We start from the raw sequence: 20,509 nt of genomic DNA on the forward strand, positions 1-20,509 counted from the left end.
AGGTTATTACCAGATCCTGGGGCCGAACCACTATAAAAATATCGTGTTCTTATTATTTTCGTCATCACGTTCTTTTCAACGCATTCATCCACATCAAGCATATTTTGAATCCGTGTCAGTTGACCAAAATCATGGTCAACATTCTGGTGCTTTCATTGAGAGCTTGGTATATCATCGTTGAAAAAACCAATGGCGAAAACTGCAAGGAAAACTGGACAGGCGGCTGCCGCTGCACCGTCAAACCCGCCTCCTCCTCCTCCTGCAAGGGGTAGCTGAGGATGAGCCACATTTGGACTTTGAGGAGGAAGAAATGGATGACGCGACGCAGAAGAGTACTCTGGGGGCATTGCATGAAGAGCTGGCCAATCTGAGGGCCGGCCAAGAAAGTGCTGCCGAAATCATGGCGCGGCAGCAACAGGAGATTGAACGGCAGCGCGTGGAGTTAAGCGAAAGGCAGGCGGAGAAGGACCGCCGCCAGAGCGAAGCCATGGCAGCCCTCGAGGCAGCCTTGCAATTGGCTAGGAATCAGGCTGCACCTGCCTCGCAGCCTGATCAACCAGCAAATGGGCCACCCCAAAGGGGTCCCAATCCAAGTCCACCTATCCAACCCTCGAGCCCACAAAGGCCCGAGCAGCCTCAGGTGCCCCATGACGATGTCCCACTGGACCCTGAGGCACAGCCTCCATCCCAAGTTGGTCGCGACAATCCCCCGCATCAGAGGAAGAATAGGACCGAGCATCAGCCTCACAGTCCTAAACGCTATAGGGGCGACAAGCCAAACCTACCGAACAGAGGTCAGTATCCTCCTGGTAACAGGAGGAACTCAGAGTTAGGCTCTGCGGTCCGGGGTCCCCCACGGCATGATAATGCATGGGGACACAACGACCAGCGCAGGCCACCCTCTAACGCTCAGGACTCTTCAGCCTGGGATGGAAATCGAGGGAACAGTCGATCCCACCATAGCCAATCAAGATTCAGAGATGGCCATGGGTATAATGAAGCCGACTCAGGCAAAGGAAATGCCGGTCGGAGGAATGAAGAAAGAAATGGAGGCAGGAGCCAAGCACCTCAAGATGACCAACCCAATAGACGGGACGCTGGGGGGCAACCCAGGCAAAATAACGTCTTCAACCGGCTCGGAGCTAGCAAGCAGCGGAGAAGAGATGAGAACTTGAGAGATGTACTCAACGATCGCCACGAGCGACATGGCGAGAACATCCCCCCAGCAACAGAGGCCACAGTGATTCCTGTCGCTGTACAAGCCCAGATAGATGCCCTCAACCAGGCGGTGCAACAGCTGGTCGGGGGAAGAACATCTCATATCGACCACGATAGGAGGAAAGGCACTCCTTTCGTCCAGAGGATAGCAATGGCAGAGACTCCTAGCAAGTTTAAAATGCCTACGCTTCCGAACTTTGATGGGTACGGTGAACCAGTATCTCACGTTAATAAGTTTGAGATACAAATGGACATTCAGAAAGTGTCCAAAGACGCTCGGTGCAGGATCTTCCCTGCAACACTTTCTGATGCCGCGCAGGAGTGGTTTTTCAAGTTCCCTCCTGCAAGCATATTTTTCTTGGGAGATGTTCGTAAGGGAGTTTTACAGACAGTTCTATGCAGGTCGTGTGCATCCGACCGAGGCAAATCAGCTGGTTGAAATTCGCCAGCAGGATGGAGAATCATTGAAGGACTACATCCAATGCTTCATGCAAGCAGCAGCTGGAGCTAAAACAGTGGGGGACGAAGGCAAAATGATGGCCATAACCGCAAGAGTTAGGCGTCGCTCCCCCCTCTGGAAGAGCCTCAGCAAAGATGGAGTTAGAACTACCCAGGAATTCTTGGACCAGGCTGATCGATACATCAAGCTCGAAGATGCCATTGCTGACGATGGAAAGCCTTCAGGCAAGGATAAGAAAGCAGCCGAGCCCGCCAAAGCCGCCAATGGGTCTAAATCTAACGGCAAAGGCAACGGGAACGGTAACGGCAATGGGAAGAATGGTGGAAAATGGCCACACAACGAGCCTTCCACCTCCGATAACAACGAGCCTAGGGTAATCGTTATGAACCTCGGTTCACTAACTACACTGCCCTAGTCGAGTCTCGGGGAGAGGTTTATCAGGCCACGAGTTCCAGTGTGCCTTATAAGAAGCCTGCCCCCATTCGAAAGGATATTTCGAAAAGAGACACCACCAAGTTCTGTCGTTATCATAACAACTACGGACATGACACCAACGAATGCAACCAGTTAAAGGATGAAATCGAGTTCCTTATTAGACAAGGACACTTGAGAAGATACATACGGGCCTCGGGAAATTCCCAACGAGAAGCTCCGGGTGGCAACGAGCAAGCGCCCACGCTCCAACGCTCGCCACCTTTGTAGCCTGCCCCTGTGACTGGCACACTGTTAACCATTTGTGGAGGCCTGTACCTTGTAGGAAATAGCAGAAAGGCCAGGGAACAATATGCTCAGACTCTGCGCCATGACCAGGACATCGAGATGATGACTGTGGAGGATCGTGCGCCAAAAAAGGCTCGCTCAGAAGAGGGTGAGATAACCTTCTCTGATAGCGATGCCCATCACGTCCGGTTCCCACATTCCGATCCGCTGGTCGTGGATATCCAAATGGCCAACATGATGGTGAAGAGAGTGCTGGTCGATACAGGAAGTTCACTGAATATCCTGTATAAGTCTTCGCTGGAATGCATGAAACTGTCCATTAAGGACTTGGAGCCTTGCAACCAAACAATATACGGCTTCTCTGGTGAGGGACTCGCCCCCGCCGGATCGATCAGACTGCCAGTGATGACAGGTACAGCGCTTGCTACCAGGACATTACTCGCTACTTTTGTAGTAGTCAATTGTCCTTCGGCGTACAATGCCATCATTAGAAGGCCTATACTGGTTGATCTACACGCCGTCATCTCTATGTGGCACTTAGCCATGAAGTTCCCCACAGACGCAGGGGTAGGACGCGTGTTGGGTAACCAGAGGGAAGCCAGGGAGTGCTATAACTCCTCGGTCACGAAGGCGAAAAAGGGAGCATCAAAGAGCACTACCTCAGATAAGTTGCAGATGGCGATCGATACGCAAGCCCAATCCGGTGATGAGGTCACCAAATAGGGTGTTACCCAAAGTGAGGATAGAGATCTAGATCCTCGCTTTGGGGATTTTGAAGAGAACGTTGGACCCGTTGAGGACCTGGAAGAGGTCAAACTCGACGAAAAAGACCCGACCAAAGTCGTAAAGGTCGGGAGAAACTTAGAACCAACCATGAAGCATGCACTGGTGGAATTTTTGTGGAAGAACCAGGAAGTCTTTGCCTGGTCACACAAAGACATGGCTGGGATAGACCCTGCAGTTATCAGCCATGTCCTGAACATAGACAAGACTTTTTCACCCGTGCAACAAAAAAGAAGGCTGCTCTATAAAGATCGGTCGAGAGCCTTAAAAGAAGAAGTTAAAAGATTAAAGGAGAATGGGTTCATCCGGGTAGCGTATTATCCATCGTGGGTCTCCAATCTAGTGCTGGTTCCCAAGCCTAACGGCAAATGGCGAACATGTGTGGATTTTACAGACCTCAATAAAGCCTGCCCAAAGGATTGCTTCCCACTCCCAAGAATCGACCAGCTGTTCGATGCTACTGCAGGACACGAGGTCCTCTCGTTCATGGATGCATATTCGGGCTACAACCAGATTAGCATGCATCCCCCTGACAAGGGTCACACCAGCTTTCGGACCGATACAGGCTTATACTGTTATAAAGTAATGCCCTTCGGACTGAAAAACGCAAGTGCGACTTACCAGCGGCTAGTCAACCACATGTTTAAAGAGCTTATCGGAGTAAACATGGAGGTATACGTGGACGACATGCTGGTAAAGTCTAAGAAGGCAGAAGGACATGTGGAGGATTTACAAGAGTGCTTTGATGTATTGAACGAATACCAGATGAAGTTAAATCCCCTCAAATGTTCCTTCGGAGTTGGATCAGGGAAGTTTTTGGGGTTCATTGTAAATTCAAGAGGAATCGAGGCCAAACCCGACAAAATAAAAGCCCTGATCGACATAAAATCGCCAGAAAGGATCAAAGATGTACAAAGTTTAACCGAGAGAGGATACTTTCTAAGGTAGTTGGCAAGCATCCGAGGAGTCACTTGGCTGGTCGGGGAGAGATACCACTCGACATCAGGCAGATTCTGATGGCGAGGGCGGGCTCTAGTTTGGATATTAGGGTCAGGAGCAGGATTTTCTTGACCACTGGTCGAGGGAACCCTAGCCTGCGAATCAAGCTGGGCAGGAGAGTTTGGGCTATCTTCGGAGTCGGGTCTTTTCTTGCCTAAGGATTTAGAAAGGGCCATTTGAGGAGGAGATGGGCGAAGTCTAGGAGAAGATCGTGAAAAAGGGATCTCGTGAATTCTGTCGATCGGTTGTTCTTCGCCTTCGAGCAGCTGGGCAAGATGATCGTCATCGATGGGCCGTTCACCTCCCCACAAATCTGGCATTAAAGTCTGCAAACAGAAGAATGGGGAGGTGAGGATGGAGAATTTTTAAGACTTTTTAGAATAACGTTGTTCGAATATAAAAGCTAAGCTTTTATACAATAGCATTCTAGCAAAAGCTAAAAAAATTTCGCATGAACAGTTTGAAAAACGGATCAAAGGGTGAAAGCAAAAAGTTTTTTGTAAAAGCTTTTTCAACTCCCCTTAGGGCGAGAAAAACTTATTTTTCGGCTGGCCTAAAAATCGAATTTTTACTTCGGTTTTACGTCCTAAAAGTATGATCCCAACTATCAAACTAACTCGTAACTTTTTTCACCCACGAGACATTCTATTGACAAGCATCTCAACACAATAGTAGATAAACTCAACAGTAAAACAAACAGGAACATGCATTGCAATAGTACGAAACATAAAGATTCAAAGACTTACCAGAAAGAAGATCAAGGAGATTGGTAAGAGTTTTCGGAGATCGAGGAACTCTCGGGCTGAGTCTTGAAAATATAGAAGAACGGTCTCTGGAAGAAGATGGAAGCTCTGGTTTTAGGGTTTCTTGAAAGGGCAGTGGCGTGTGTAAAAAGAAAAAGGGAACTTCGGAGATGTTATATATAAGTTTGTTTGTGGCATTAAAAGGGAGTAATTATCAGTTTCCCTTTCTTCGAAGTATGGGGAAGCTAGATAGCCGTCGAATTATTACTGGGGAAGCAAAAAGTCATGATTAGACAAGAGTAGGTTGCTTTTTCCAAGGACACACGAAGGGTTCTGACACGTATGGCGGGGTCACCGAACGGTCGTTTCCTCAAAAGCTTATTTATTGCTCGTAATAAATAAACTTGGGGGGAAAATGTTATCCAAAAAACTGGCATAGATGACGTGGCAAGTGATTCCTGGACACGTGGATGACATTTGGAGGAACTTTGCTAGGATATCGACCAGAAGGCACATTATAAGCAGTAGTCGGCCTAGTCTTACCTGCGACCAGTCTGGTTGCAGGTTCCACATGCAACATGATGTTCCAATAAAGATCTTTGTAAATCCTGAAATTGACTCACACAATCTCTTGAGTATCCGATTATTTAGGAGAGAATATCTGTAACAAACTCATGTAATCCCCCTTGAGCCTATAAATAGAGAAAGATAGCTCAAGGAAGGGACTTTTTTTTGGGCTTTCGAATTATTTGAGACTAAAGTTATTCTATCTGAGATATTGTATTGTTCTTCAGAGGTTAGTGAAACTCATTGAACCCTAGTTCTTTGATCACCCCTTTGATTCTCACATCAATAACAATCTAAGTGGACGTAGGTTATTACCAGATCCTGGGGTAGAACCACTATAAAAATATCGTGTTCTTATTATTTTCATCATCACGTTCTTTTGAACGCATTCATCCACATCAAGCATATTTTGACTCTGTGTCAGTTGACCAAAATCAGGGTCAACATGGATATATTTGCGATATTTGGCATGAGTCAACCCTTTAGAGAAATTTGGTGGAAATGTCACAACGAGGACTTATACTCGGATTGGGGTGAGCAAAGGGGTATTTTGGTAATTTTACATAATTTTAAAAAATGCTTGGGTTATGGAATGTTTTGAGTGAAATAATGGTGTTTGGAAGATTAGAGAATTTCATTGGGAATGTTGGGTATAATTAGAGGTTCGATGGAGAATTAGGCTAAAATGAACAATTTTCCCTTAGGGATGCTTTGAAGAGGGATCATGGGGTGAGGGTATAGTGGTCTTTTGCTCTATGTGGTAGAGGAGTTGGCTGGGTTAGGCAGCTCATGCTTGGTCAACTAGGGCTCTCCTCTTTGGTCATCTTCAAAAGCTCATCCAAAGACATCAAGTTCAAGACATCTAGGCTAAATCAAGAATTTGAAGGAGTCCTAGGAGGAATTGAAGGGATTCAAGAGACATAGTACTTCCAAGGATCACTTTACTTAACTAAGAACTTGAAATTCAGAGAGATTTTTGCAAGGCTCGGGATAGGGATCGCACTTGAGGTCGTATCACTATTTACATAGAACTCGAGGTAAGGGCAAAGGGAAGCTGGACCAGGCGTGAGTTGGAGGGCTATAAGGGCAGTGTGTACATACTCAGTCTTCTCTACTACCACGATTGAAGTATTTTTAAGGAATAGGAGTTTTCAGTTTGGTTTTTCCGCTTAGGTCGGCCAACTTGTAATTTTGTAAAGAAATTGTATTTTGATTTGTAACCCTTGGGATCCCTTGTAAACACACAAACCTTTTTAATGAAAAGTTGGCTTCTTTGACTAAAATTTTTAATACCAAGACCATTATTTAACTTTACTTACACGTTTAAGTCCAAATGACTCGCTTAATGAGTTAAGCACTATCTTTAAACACATAGTGTAACAGTCCTGGATTATTAGGGCGTTACAGGCTTGATTTTACTCAATTGATTCAACAAGTGTGGAATTTGGATCCAGGGTTTTTTCCCTAACTTGTTTCCGTAGAGGTCTAGTAAGAAGTACAGCTCGCTACCAAATTGATCATGGGCACTTCTAATGTACATGCATGTTGTTAGAGTTAGACAGAATCCCATGTCGACATATGTTTGCAGTAATGAAGCACTTGAACCTACATTGCATTCTCGAACCTCTGTTTAAGGTGCAGTGGAGGAAAGATGCAAAAATCACAGGTGAGTTGAACACCACTTCCCATTCTTAGGTCCCCCATGATGTGTTATTATGTACATGATGGGGAACGTTGACATCACGCTTCAATGCAATTGGGTACTATGCAACACAACGTGTGGATACATATGAAGAAGCATGGAATGAAATGTCTCGTTTGGAGGAAAATTTTAAAATAATTTGTGTTAAGCCTATTAATGAGTCTAAACCAAGTGGTGTTGTACATGGGGAGAACTGATCACAACAACTGCACAGAGTAATAAGAGATCCGAAAATTGTGAGAATGAAGGGGAGGGAACAAAACAAATCAAAATTCAAAGAGAAGGGCATGGATAATGCGACCCCAAGGAAGAAGTGTCGCAACTGCAACCAATTAGGCCATAACAGGGCAACTTGTGAAGTTGCATCAGGAATGGAGTATCAAGCAATGGAGACAGAAAATCCAAGATCTTCCAATTATCTAATGTATGATATTCCATCATTGGACTGCATCAAACAGAGTCAAAGGAGTGATTTCAGAGGAGACAACCTGACAACTGAGCAATGGTACAATGACCAATCCTAACTATGTCGAAACATATTTCAATTTTTTTTAGCATTATTAAATCCCATAGTTGCGTGACAAGTTGAAGTCTAAGGATTTACGCAGGGTTTAGATTTAGTTTGTCCAAAAATACATGAATTATGTGTAATTATTTGTATGAAAAACTTTTTTCATATTTAATGTTTTTTATATACTCGTTTACTAAATCTGACCATGTGTTCTTCATACCCTAAAAGTAATAGGTTCATTTTGGAATTGAAGTTACTAATTTGGGTAAGAGTGATTTATGGAGGGATCAAAAGGGTAATAAAGCAGGCGATGAGACAGAGCACCAATTCATTGTCTGTCCAAAGGGGCTAAACGATATAGGGTTATGTAGAATGAAGGGAAGCTTTGTCCCTCCAAATTTCAGAAAATTAGTTCCTAAAATAATCCAATAATTGGATGATAATAAAATTAAAATGAATATCCTCCAAAACATTAAAAGGTATATACTATATATTAATAGAGTAGAATAATTTTAATATTACATATTCTATCCATCCTTCCTAATTTTCTCTTAATACTGAACAACATATGTGGGGATAGAAGTCATCCTCTTCATCCATCAAATTGTCTATCATTCTCAAACTCTCCATCGAGGTTTTATTTCCATCCTTCCTACCAAGCATAGTATTAGGATGAAAGATGTTGTGATAGTCAGTATTTCATGATCCGTAGGGGGAAAGACCGGGTAAAGTTGTGCAATCCCACATCACCTGGGGAAGGTCAAGTGTGATGATTCTAAGACTGTGTAGGTATGGGACTACACAGTTGAAGATGGCATAAATGGATTGATGGGTACTACCTATATCAACAAGATGCATCTTCTTTTCGGTAGCCCATCACTTGAGAACTATAAAGTTAAGCGTGCTTTACTTGGAGTAATCTCAAGATGGGTGACCTCATGGGAAGTTTTCCCAGGAAGCGTGCGAGTGAGGACAAAGCACGCTGGAAAGACTCATGTTGGTTTGTAGGGCCAGTCATCATTCCAGGAAGCAGCCATAGTGACGTGGGACATTACAGATGTGGTCGTCCTACCAAGCATAGTTTTACGATGAAAGATGTTGTTATTTCATAAATTTAACCAATATAGAGTTTATTGACAATACCCCTATATATTATTTCTTGTTGTAAAGTGTTTAGGGGACATTGATTATTTTACCATTTCTCATTTAACAGTAATCAAATCTATTTCAATTGAGGCTAAATTCATTGAAATAATACTCTAGTTGAGGTTGTTTAAGATCAATATATATGATGCTCCTCGGTATACTTAGTTGAATGCGTGATGGTAGTTGTACTATTAATAATAATCAGTGGGCCCCACTTGTCCAAGGGTTAGGTTCGTGATATCTTAGACAGTATGGAGCACATTCTTCATGCTTTGGCCAGACTTATATCATAATTTGGAAGCTTAGGGTAGGTAGAGATTGAATCAAACAAGACATTACATGTATTCAGATAAATGAAGTACTCATATATATTTGCACTATTACTCCTAAGTCATAAGGTGTGATTGGATTGAAGAAATCTGAATTGAATAGGTCTATAATTTGACAAACTCGATGTGTTCCTCAATGTAGAATAGTGGGAACAAATATGGTTACTTACATCTTGTAATTAATACGACACGTCATAAAAGTATCTAAAATTTTTGGAAATGATAACCTTAATTTTCGATAAATAGTAGTGCCATAAAATTAGTCTTAAAATAAAGGCATCATTAATTTGTGAGTCGTTATAAACATGCTTAAAACCTTGGTTAAATAAAAAAGACCAACAAATTGCATCATACAACTCATTAATGTGAAGTAAGAACTATCATGTACATGGCGCCATAGACATTGGATCTTCATGTTCTTCTACGTTCAAGTGGGACAACATCACCAACTATATTGTTTATTTTCTTCTGTAGGTAGTCATCATATCTACTCATTGCTTCTACCTTAGGTTCCTCTACTGCTTTCGATACCCTTTCGTAGGCTGCCATCAACGTAGCCTCCCTAAATTCTTCTAATTTCTTACTCTTATGTTCTAGCTCAGTTTCCAACTAGATTATCCTTGCTTTCATGGAGTCATTTTATTTCTCTAGCATGCGGCAATTGAAATTTCTGAAGTTAATTTCTTCCTCCTTCTACTCTAATTTGAACTTGAGATCGTTTATATACTCTATAGGTTCGGAGGGGAGGCTCGTTATGTTGTTGTTGGTGAACTCGTCCCACTCTGGCGGGTCTACCTTACAGTGGCCCCTATTAGGAATTACATCAATGTTGCAAGAGTTCAATGAGGAATTTAAATACATGATGTATAGGTCAAAGGAAAAATGTTTGGGTGGAAGGGATGAAGAGATGGCTGCCAAAACAGTAGGTAGTGGTTTGTGTGATGAAGAAGCATTTTTTACTCATTCAAAATGGGGATTTGTTGGAGGGTGTCTATATATGAAAAGGGTCTCATGTAGACATCACATTTTTGGTGATAATATGACATGCCAAAGGTCAATTTGACAGTGAATGGTTTGACATACCATGAAGATTCCTTATTTTATGCACAAGGCACAATTCCTTGGGTGGTAATGAAATCATGCCAGAAGGTGTAAGAAAGTGAATAACATGAGAATGCTATTTAAATTGAGGGTTGCTTTAAAATAGCAGTGTAGCACACTGTGTAGTGGACCACCCTAAAAAAATTCCAAGATTAATGATGGTTGAGGTAAATGTGTAAAGTGTCTTGTCATCAATAATGGAGGCCCTTCAAACTATTATAAAAGGCCATTTATTAGGAAACCCAATCACTTTATGTTCCATGTCCAAGTATATTATATCCCTTGTGTACGATCGGTTTACCCTACACCTTTTCTCTTGGACAACCCAATGGTAACCTCCACCCAGGTTGAGGTAGGGAAGGGGAAAGACCACAACTTTCCTTTTAGACAACCCATTGCCAACCTCCAACCCAGAAGAGTTAGAGAGGAAGAAAGCCCACAATGTTTCAAAGATAGACCACGATGGCCTAAATGATGTCAATGGAAGGTCAACTTGTAGTAGGAACGTACTTGTATTCGATCTTCCAACTTGGTGTGACGTTTGGGTGGTCAATGTCGCTCTTGTGATCAAATTAACTATGTCTAAAAATGGTTTGTCTTTAAAAGAGTGTTTTTATATATGTCTAAAAATGTTGCAATGGTAGGAAGAATCATCTCACGTAAGGTAGTGCTAGGTCACTTGTTTTGCTTTGGCCTACGTGAGGAAGATATATATGTGTATGTGGCGACCTTTGTGATTTTTCACCTTATGAGGTGATTAATGAATGGATACTCATTTTATTGCCTGTTATGAACATATAAACAACAAGAAGCAGCCGCATAATATGTTCATAGAATCTATGATTATGTGGAAGACATAAAAAAAAGTATGAATACATGTGACCTCACATTTTTGCCTTAAAGCAACTCCAACTATGCTATCAAGTTTTTAGTAAAATTTTACTTGGAACGGATAAAAAGTAATTTTAGGAGTCATTTTTAACTTAACATCTCCAATAGCACTTTCTATTATAGGAAATTATTGAATAATTTAATTTTTTTTGGGTGAAACACAGTTTCGTTACATAAATAAACCTTCAATTACAATAAGAATCAAATAGTAATAATGATGATAAAATAATAATAAAATATAGTTAAGCTATCCTTGGAAGCTGTCTATATTTGGAGAGCTAAACAGGTAAAACTTAAAATAGCCTTTTGTAGTGATAAAAAATAAAAAAATAATAAAAAGTTAATTTTTAGCTATTTTACTTGAAAAAATAGGGTTTAGGTAGTGTGGTTGGAGATGTTCTTACAAATTAACCAAACGAAAGAGAAGTGGGTAGTATGGCCTAGGAATTGCATTAGTTAGGTGATAAAACTTTTAGTTTAAAATTTTAGATGTCCAAGTTGATGAAAAATTAGTTTGACGAGTAATTAACAAAACATAACTACAAGAATGTTAAAGTCTACATTAATTGGTAATTAGTCGCTGAAGCAATTATTTTCATACAATTTAAACATTTAATATAAATAATTGGAAAAAGTAATTGTATTAAATTAAATTAATTGTTTTGGTTTTTAGACAATGAATTTTTTTTTGTTATTTTCGTTCTTTATTTGAGACTAAGTTAGTAATGTTCAAAGAGAGTATAGAATAATATGTAATTGTACAACTCAAATTTTTTTGATACAATTACGTCTTAAATTTCAGTTTAGAATGAAAGGAATGGAGAAGTATCGAATTGATGCGTGTCGTATGCTGTATCAAACTTAATTATTTATTATTTCTTAATTATACCAACTACTTAAGTATAGTGGAAAATAATGGTCAAACCCACGAGGACTATGATTCAATTTATTATTCAAAGTGCAAGCAAGAATTAAAAAGGGATTTTGTTTAAAGATTTAATAACATGAAATAAAGCAATGATCAAAGATCAATGGATAATATGATTTTGGAAATCAGTTAAGAATTATTCTCTAGCTTCAACAATAAGTCTATCAACAATGACAAATAAGTTTCCCCATTCATAACACACATAGGATAGGTTCACGAGTCACTGGTATTAAGAATATATTAGCCTGAATCTCATCCTCTTTAGGGTTTAACACTTCGGCAGAGGAAAGTATTCCTCCAAGGTAAAATGAGAGTCGAACATGTACGGTTTCGAATCCCTACAATTAACCCCTTTATACCCCGTTTATAGCCGGCATCAAGATAGAAAATGGGATGCTAGCCTTAATGAAAATAAAGGTTTACATTGACCTCCAATTTTTTTGGGAATTACTTGTTGTGTCATTAATATCAAGTGTGTGGCACTCGATTATTTGCCTAATTGGGTGATCTCTTAGAGTAAAAAAGGGGTGGTCCCCAAAATAGTAACATAAAGGCGCTTGCGACCACTCCATCGTTCAAAATAATTTGTAATGGAAAATGGGACCTGTTTGCTTTTTATCATTTAGTTCTCATTCAAAATTAATAAATAATTGGTTGGTACTTAGACATTTCAACACTTCCAAAACACATTTATATTAACTATGGAAATGTTAGTGATCCATAACCTATATTTCAAAGTTAGGGTGGAATTAATCATAATAACATTTGTGAAAATTGTGACAAAACTTTTCGACTCATCCAATATTCAATTAACTATTGTAAAGTTTTATTTAAGGGGAATTGATGAAGTAAAATTCACCAAACAATTACAGTCTTGTGCTCATTTTTCTTTAAATTATGCTAATTGTGGTATATTTGTAAAAGTCCACTCTAAATTGACATGATTTTGAAAGAATGATTCACGTGATCTATAAAATCCCAAACAATTTTGATCCAATATACCACTGAAGACATTACAGTCGACCCAATAGAAGAACTTATTCACAGGGAATATACCCTATATTTTTTTAAGAAATATTAATTTTAAAAAAAATTGAAAATGTGTTAGGGAAGATATACACAATCTCGGCCAGGGATTCTCGGCTAGGGACTTGCGTCTGTTAGTATCTCACCGGGTTGAGAACAATACCCATTAGTAACCTATTCTACCAGGCCTATGGGGACTATTGAGTTTCTCTATAGAAAACCATGCCTTCACATTCCATAGAGCATTTATAAATCTACCCCTAATTCATATTCACCTTCACGTCAAAACGCCTTCCATCTTCCAAGAAGATGAGGTACAAAGCCTTGGCTAGCTACCCTCCTCCCAAGATGGCTAGCAACGATGACGAGTCTTAGAAGGTGTCTCGCCCACGAAGGGTTGGTCATCCAAGGAAACACAAGAACGACTCTAATGAAAGGCCACCGAAACAAGTCGTACCTCCACAAACATTACAAGGCGGCGAACTCCAACAACATCATTCAAAGACTTAGCCACTCCGTAAGCGAGGTGATAAATTTATCAAGAAATGGTTCCTCTACTTAAACATTTAATCTCTTTGCATTTTTAAAGAAAATACTGTTTTAACCTTACTTGTCAAATGCTTTCAATTTTTGAGACAATGACGTCTTTATTTTCTTTATAATATGACAAAGGACGACTCCGAAAAAATCCACCGCCTCCCAGTGAAGGACTGACAGCGGGGAAAAACCAGAACTGCAAGCAATGCCCTTCTCTTCTTCCGATTTAGAGATCTCAGACACTGGTATTTACATGAGCAGAAGTATATTGCAAAATTTGGCTTTCAGCATGTTGTTCAACCTGCAAACGGACGTTGACGAAATAAAGAGCAAAGGGTGTTACCATTGTTTCCATGGGGACCAAAAAAAGAGTCATGACGTATTCAAATGGAAGTCTCCAAGTCAAGCCCGTCGTTCCAGCCCTAGCTTGTAAGGCAAGAATATTGAAGGTTCTACTTTGTGTATTGTACTGGTGTCTTTAATGAAGCTCTTTATTATGTTAGTATCTTTTCGTAGAAAACAAACAACGAGGTTTCTAGTTATGTATAAAATTTTATTTGGCATGTCCACATCGGATCCTAATGTTTGCTCTTACTGGAAAGGGCAACATTAGCTCTTGTTCAATTTGAATTACTATATATCATGGTAATGTCTTCCCTTACATACCTGGGTTTTCAATAACTTGGGAACATTTTCAAAACCAAAAGTTAAATTAGTTACAGTATGATTCCCAAGGCTATATATGTGTTCATTATATTAAGTTTACTATAACTTCAAAACAATGACTCGAACCCATCCAAATGGGCTATGTGGAAAATAACACACTATTGAACGAAAGTTTGTAGAAGAAACCGGTAATGATTTCTAGTGAATAACCTTAAATATGATACAATTGCATACCTAATATAATTGGCAATTGATTCACTCATTTTTCTTATTGAAATACAACCTGGCCATTGAAGTGCAATTGAAAATTGTTTCAGGAAAAAAAAAACACAACCAAAAATTCAATTTTTGTTACATCCACCTTGTTTTTTGTTATCCAAATTTTAACAATAATTACGTAGCCTTACTAAAATGTTTACGTGGAGATATTCTTCATTCTTCTAGAAAAGAAAATTTAAAATTCTCCCACATTACCCATACTATGGTTGCATACTTGCACTTCATTTTTTAAATCAACTAATAATTATATGTGTCAAAGTCAACTTATCTTATTCTCTTATTCAAATAAAGAGGGTACAAACCAAAGTATTACTCTTATTCTTCCTACTCCTTGGAACCCAATGGGAAATTAAACCTTCCATAATTTTCCCACACAAGTGAAACTTTGTGGAAATGTAAATTTCCAAATTTGAGTGGATCCAAAAACCATATAAAAAGAACCATCACTATAGCAAATCAACCATATTAGTTGTATCATAGGCCCAAAGCAACCACGGGCCAATACCATGGTTGTACTGTTTGCCCAAGCTATGGCCTCAACTCACCACATTTTCAGTCAAAGAAAATTAATATGCATGTTTTAATACACCAAACAAGAAAAATAAACAAGGAAGTATAACAAACAGTGAAGCAATAAATGTACATTAATATGGCATCACCGATTGTGCTCTACTTTATCAAATATAAAATCATCTCAATTCACTTTTCCACCCACAAAGAGACAAGATCCCAACACACTTGCTACGCCATGTTTCACTTGCAAAGCACCATATAGAACCAACACCTCTCTCATTTCCACAAGGAACACACTCCAATTTTATAAATACAAATAGAAACCTTGCCATGATTGTGTTCGACGAATGATAGTGCGCTGTATACGATATTGTCACAAGATCAATATGTCCTTCAATCTAGAAATCGAGATTCAATTGAATCAACTTTAATATCTATTTTTTTAACTTGCCTATGTACTCGTTTAGACAATGCTCCTAGTAAGTTCATTTATGATTATTTTTCTTCATTATAAATGACTCAGAGGATACTCACTCTTTCATTGTTTTAAAAACAACTTCCAAGAAGGTATTGCAAACCCTTGATTTAGTCGCCTCCAATTTGGAATGGAGTTACAATCACAACCAATGGATGCTCAAATCTGTCTAAAATTTTAACAATGTACGCTAATAGATTCCACAAAACTAAAGGATTTGCGAGCTGGGAATACCACCAGCCGCTCTTGTCTGCATATGTACACTTAAATATTGTGGTGAAATTACAACAAGCCAAGAAAACTTATCATTGCCACGTGCCTAGTAAAAATGTCCTACTCCATGGAAACAACCAAGACAGTTTCATAAAGTTGTTTGATCTTACAGATGGGGCAATTCAAATGGTAGGCCATGTTGGACTTCCCCTAGAACCCCTACTATTTTTCAAAACCAATTGTGTGGCTTAACAATGAAGGAGTAATTCTATATTCAACACACAGATTACAACTATGGGATATAGGCCAGAGTCAGCCATGATAATAAGCAATTTTCCCTTCGTGGGAATGACTATCAAGGCCTTCACAACTGTTAAAGATTTTAATGACAACCAGCTACATCTCTGAAACAGGTAAAAATTATGTCATTCCATAATATTAACTATGAAATGCAAACATTCAATATATCATCATCATAGTTCGTTCGAAAACTACATGTAAATGCTTCCCTAAAAAAGTAGTCTTCAAAATATTGCACACAGCGTAACGATGAATGGTGTCACCGCAACATATTGTACAAAGCTAGGCCTGCACTTGTTAGAATCTAGGAGTCCTACCGTTCAAGTTATTAAATTTACCAAACAAATTTAGGATGTCTTCACCATCAGCCTCAATAGACACTCAATCCTCATCGGAGTAAGGATAGAATCTATCTCAAAATATTATCAGCATGGAAACAATGTTGTGGATATAGACATAAGGGGTGGTAGTACAATGACAACTTACATACTTCCAGAATCCCCAAAAGATTTGCAATTAAATACAAGAATCAGGCAGGTGTGGTTAGATGGTCAAAAAGTTTTAGCGATAAATCAGATGTTTGTCTATGTTTTCAATAACTCTAGCATAGAGTACAAAAGCGTGATTCAGGACGTCCTACTGCACCCAATAAGACATACTCATGCAATCGACACTTCTCAGTTGGTTGACCCCATCTTTAGTGCAATCAATAACAAAGTAATAATTTCCTCCTCAGCTAAGCCGCTAATGTGTTGTGCATTTTAACTCGCATATCTCATTAGACATTTCAGTTGAACCTAAATGAGTGTATTAGTGATTATTTTTACAAACAATATCTCCTTAATGTTATCACTCTTTTTCTTTTTCCCCTAAATTAACTAGAAAAAAACCAAAAAAACACAAGGCAAGTGCAATAGTACCATTAATATTTTCTTGAAATATTGTCACACATAATTAGACGTCGATGATTAAGTCATCCCATATTGCCTATATTTATTTTAATCTAACATTTGGTATCAGTCGCCAGTTTAATCTCTGCCTTGTTATTTTTGTATGCATATATACACATCTATTATATATTCGTGTATATAGTTTCATATATCGTTGAAAATTGGAGATTGTTAATTCATATTGTTTCTCAATTTTAATTGCATTAGAAATCTTTTGGTAAGTGTTTCTAATAATTTGTTATTTGAGAAACTAATTTAAAAACAAAACAATGACCATATACATACACATTCATGGCCTTAAGTTGAAATTTTTATTTATTATTCATTTATTTTTTTTATTCAAATATGTATTTTCGATCTATTTGAGTATTAGGAAATCTTAAGATTATATTTTCTAATGTTTTGATGTATCAAAAACAAGTTTTGAAACTCAAAACAACTTTTGAAACCTTAAGAACCCGGTTATAGTCAAACTCTTTCTTTGATATTAATGTTTGATTTTAAGTTGTTGTTTATGAAAAATAAGGCTATGAATCTTCATATCTATGTATTTACATGAGTTCTGGGCTTTAAAATCTTGAAAATTGACGTCAAAATGGAGTTTTCCAACCGGGTACACAACAGGGTCCGAAGGACCCATTTTTCTGCAACCGGGTCAAATTGACCTGGATAGATGTTGAAGAAGGTGGAAAAACGACATGTCATTTTCCACCATGCAGCGCCAAAAACGACCCTTCGTTTGACGGGTCCTACGATAATTCTAAGGGGAAAACGACATGTTGTTTTCCCCATGGTTATTTAAAAAAATTTAAGAAAAATTCCAAAAAAATTACATTTTTGATTTATTTTGGGATTTTATTATTTTCTTGATTTTAATGCTTATTTAGACAATAAATATCATTTTTAATTTTTTTTCAATTTAACTAAAATATATAATTTTGGTAAATTATATATTTGGAAATTAATTAAAATGTGCAATTACTTGATTTTGATGTATTTATTGCATGGCATATTTCTTTTATTCATGCAATATTAATTAATTGTGCTCTTTTAATAATGTAATTACTTTTTGTTTTACAATTAAGTTTGTGCAATTATTTTATTAATTCACCAAATCAATAAATGATATTATTGTCTTATTTAGCATTAATATTTTCTGCCAAGCATATGTATGAAATTATTGTATTTATTTTCGTACATATAGTTAATTATGCTAATTTGTATGATTATTTTGTTACTATTCATGCAAAATTTATTATTAGTATAATTATCTTTCATTTTATATGTATGGCTTTATAATTTTAAATACATTATATATATTCCAGTATTGTGCTAGATATATTTAGATTATATTCAAACATTAAGATAGGTTGAATAATATTTAGCACATTACTCTTCATAATTTATTCATAAAATATTCATAAAACATTTAGGGTGAATAAAATTATGAATAATTCATAAACAATTTTGTGGTTAACATAAGAATGCATGAAACTGAGATATATGCTCAATCTAGAATGATTTTTAATGATCTTCGGACGACCACACTAGGAGCACTACTCTCTGTGATTGCCTATTATTTTATAACGAAATTGTTCTTAGGTCTTCCTAGAGCCTAAAACATAATGTCTAGTGAACCATATAATTTTACATAATTAGGGAGTAGCCACAACATTTTTAATTATATAAAATTGTATATTAATTTGAAAGGATCACATAATGGACATAAATTGTGATTAATTAAATAGATGTAGTAATTTTACCCCATAGGGATTTTATTATATTTATATAATTAATTAGGATAATATATTAAATTAATTTTCTTAATTTACCCACAGGTGTTATGAAATTAATTTAATAGTTTTATCATAAAGTTTAATATAGATAGAAGTATCAAACCTTAATTTAGCCCAAATAATTCGTTTGAATAATCTATCATTCTTTACATCCAATTTTATTAAATTAAAAATTTAGCCTATTTGCAATTTTTGTTCAATAAAATTCCATCATTCAGCATGTTATACATTGGTAAAACATGACTTCATTAAGCCTCAATCTTCAAAATCTAAGTTTGTAATCATATTCATGCAGCTTCTTCATCATCCTCTAGTTTCACTGAAATCCTTACCGAAATTCCTGAGCTTAGGGGTGATAATTTCAAAATCTGGAAGGAACGAGTTCTTCTTCATTTAGGCTACGCCGACATGGACTACGCAATAAGGAAGGACAAACATGTTGCAATCACTGCGACTAGCACTGCTACTCAGATCGCACTATATGAAAAATTGGAGCGGTCCAATCGCCTCAGCATCATGTTCATCATGTCCAAGATCCCTCTGGGAATGCGTGGATCGGTGGAGCAACCTGAGAAAATCAAAGACTTGATCAAACTGATCGATGAGCAGTTTGACACTTCGGACACACCACTTTACAACAACCTCATCCACCAGTTCTCATCCACAAAACTCACTGGTGTCAAAGGAGTTAGAGAACATATTTCAAGGATGAGGGACATTTCTGCTCAACTGAATAAGCTCGATGTAGTCATTCTTGAAACCTTCCTGGTCCACTACATCTTTAACCATCTTCCACCTCAATACGGGCCTTTCAAAATTTCCTACAACACACATAAGGACAAATGGAGTATCAATGAACTGATAACCATGTGTGCTCAAGAAGAAGCAAGGCTCCTGCAGGAACAAGGTGAAAGTGCTCACATGGCCACCCAAGGCAAGAAACGCAAACCATCCAAGAAGGACAAGGGGAAAAATAAAGTACCTCCCCAAGGCGATATAAAGAAGGATTCCATCAAGTGTTTCTTCTGCAAAAAGAAGGGACATGCGAAAAAGGGATGTGCTAAGTTCAAGAAATGGATGGACGACAAAGGTAATCAAATTTCCTTCGTATGTTATGAATCTAAAATGGCTAATGTTAATATTAACACATGGTGGATTGATTCTGGATCAAAAATTCACATTTCAAATTCCTTGCAGGGTTTACAAAATACAAGAAAAAGAAAATAAAATATTAAGAAGAAGTATAAGAGAATCAAGCCAAAAAAATGTTCCCAAAATGGTCATCCTCTCTTGAATCCTTCTCTTTCTTCTTCTTTTTCTTTTTCTTCATTCTCCACTTTTCCTCTCTAATGGTTGCTGGCTGTGTCCCTCGCTGCTATTGTACGTGTGTTACAAAAATGAGGATAATCATATATGATATTAGGGCTCCCATTTTCTTTCTTTTCCTTAAGGCCACGTGGGCCTTTTTCTTCCCATTTGTTGTCTTTTTGCTAAACATGCACCAACACAATTAAAGGCCAAAATATCTTCATTTAATCTTTAGCCCAAGTCAAGTTAATTTAAAATAATAGATTTATACTGCTGAGGTGACAACTTCTCACGTTGACCCAAGAAATGCTTGCTGCCTGGACAGAATGCTTCAGCGACCTGAGAATT

This window comes from Humulus lupulus, chromosome 6 (genome assembly GCF_963169125.1).
Source record: "Humulus lupulus chromosome 6, drHumLupu1.1, whole genome shotgun sequence".
NCBI classification, from domain to species: domain Eukaryota; kingdom Viridiplantae; phylum Streptophyta; class Magnoliopsida; order Rosales; family Cannabaceae; genus Humulus; species Humulus lupulus.